Here is a 2,330-nt window from a genome sequence, read left to right as displayed (position 1 = left end):
CTTTTCTGAACTGACCTGTTGCCCCAAAAGGGCACTTCTTTATCTCACACCCAACTAAAGTCGATTCTTATCTTCTAAACCAAAATCAACCCTGTTCAAAAAGAATCCTTCTCTCTAAATATGCCAGAAGAGAATCTAACTCTATCACTTTCCAAAATCCTAACTCCATCTGAATCAAAATCCCAAGAAGTCTTTTGTAGATTTTGATGGAAGTTTAACTGAAAGGGAACTGGGTAGATCTAATATTCTAGAGCGTGAGGCTGAAATTGTTGCTGGATTTGTGGAAGTCTTGAAGGATGGAAAAATTGGTAAATGTGCAAACTGAATGAGGGACCTGATCCCTCAAGTCCTTCTCGGGAAGTCAATTTTAATGATGATCTTTGTCTTTTTGAGTTTTGTGTTTAAACGAACTTCTGATCCAATAAAAAGGGTTGATGAAAAGTAGGTTGATTGATGATGAAGTGGTGTGACCTGCTGATTTGATTGTGAAAAAAAAAAGGAGAAAAGAAAGTTGGTCGAGAAAGATGCAGCAGATGATAAGGGTAAATAGATTGAGAAGAAGAAGAGGGAGATATGGCTGCTCAGGGATAGAAAGGGTAGTGTAAGCGAGGAACCTGGTTCCTTACAGAATCAAAAGGTTGAGTCATCAGGTTTGGAGAGGTAGAAGACTCTAAAGTGTCAAAAAGTGCTGTTAGGCAGAGTGTTGACTCTGATATTGCTGGAAAATGGAGGAAATTCTTGACATTGTTGAGTTTCAAAAATAGAACCACCTATTTGTTCCTCCAAGTCCGAACGTTTATGAAGAAGAAGTAAAAACTTCTATGTTTTATGTGATACTCTGATGCTATATATGCTTGGGACTGAGTTTGTTCTTGATGAGAAGAAGCTCGGAGAGATTCTTGGTGCTCTGATTGATGGTTCAGCCTACTCAAAATAGGTTGAGAACCAGGTCCTCGTGGACCCTTGGCAGAATAGAATGCTAGTTGAAGGATAAGAATGAAAGATTGAGGAAACAGGTGGAGGAACTGAGAGAGAAGATGATCATTGATCAAAGGAGAGTGAATGAAAGAATGGAAAAGCTCATCAAGGCCTTATCCCCTTACTTTTCCTCCTGCCCAGTGATCCATGTCTTTCACTCCTTCCAAATTCCCTTGAATTCTTATCATCTTTTGATTCCTATATTTGATGACATTGGTACGTAGTTGTTTAAATTGTTATATTATGTATTGTTGAAACTACTGTGCTTTTATTATAATTACTCTACTATGGGTGTCACACCTCCTTTTTTCTTACTACACCCGCAAGGGCATAAAGGAGTTTTTCCACTTAAAGGACAATCGGAACGGGATTTATTATTAAGATTTCACAGTCGCCACTTGGGAGATTAATGGTGTCCCAAGTCACCGGTTGAATCCCGAACCGAGGAAATTATGACTCTGTTTAACAGTCCGTGATCCAGAAATCCGAGTAAGGAATTCTGTTGACCCGGGAGAAGGTGTTAGGCATTCCTGAGTTCCGTGGTTCTAGCACGGTCGCTCAACTGTCATATTTGGCTTATTTACCTGATTTTACAACATGTTTTAGTCTATGTGCTTTTTAACTTTGAACCGCTTGCATTATTATTATTTCAAGAGAATTGCAACGTCGTGGAAACACGTCTCAAACCGCGTCACATAAATGCACCCGCAATTTTTGACACATTTTGACTTCGTTGGGATTTGGATTTGGGTCACATAAATGTGCACCCGTATTTAGGAAGGTAAATTATTTAAAAGACATGCCTAAAGTAGCTAACGTGTTATTATCTTTGGGGAAAGCCGTGAAATTCGCTAAACAGTTCATCCCGAAGTCTAAGTATTTTAATATAGACATTTAAAGAGGGCCCCCGCAATTTATGCATTTTGTCTAGCGGGGCTCACCTCGTTTTAGTTTAAAGGCCAACCTAAAGAGGAGCTATGATTTTCTATTATGTATTGTCTTTAATAAAAGAAAAGGCCCTAACTAATTATCATGTTAATGTACCACTACTAAGATATTCAGGGAAAAAAAATGTTGAATTTAAACAAAGCGGCCTCGATGGCACTTTCAGTGTTTTGGGCCTTCAAGCCGGCCCTAAACAGATTTAGTCCTACTCGTACGAAGAAACACTGCCCAGACATGGGCCTTATGCAAACGAAAATCAAACCCAAACTTTATTAACCAAAAGCTGTCCAGTTTTGGGCTTTCGCCTAGGCCCAAATGAAATGTAAGCTAGAACTAAACAATTAACACATACGTTGTGGCCTTGAGCAATAGGTTTCCTATTATTCAAACTCACCTAATACTCAGAA

Source organism: Nicotiana attenuata, unplaced genomic scaffold (assembly GCF_001879085.1).
Source record: "Nicotiana attenuata strain UT unplaced genomic scaffold, NIATTr2, whole genome shotgun sequence".
In the NCBI taxonomy this organism is placed as follows: Eukaryota; Viridiplantae; Streptophyta; class Magnoliopsida; order Solanales; family Solanaceae; genus Nicotiana; species Nicotiana attenuata.
The sequence above is the reverse complement of the archived record's forward strand: the minus strand, read 5'-3'. Positions refer to the sequence as shown.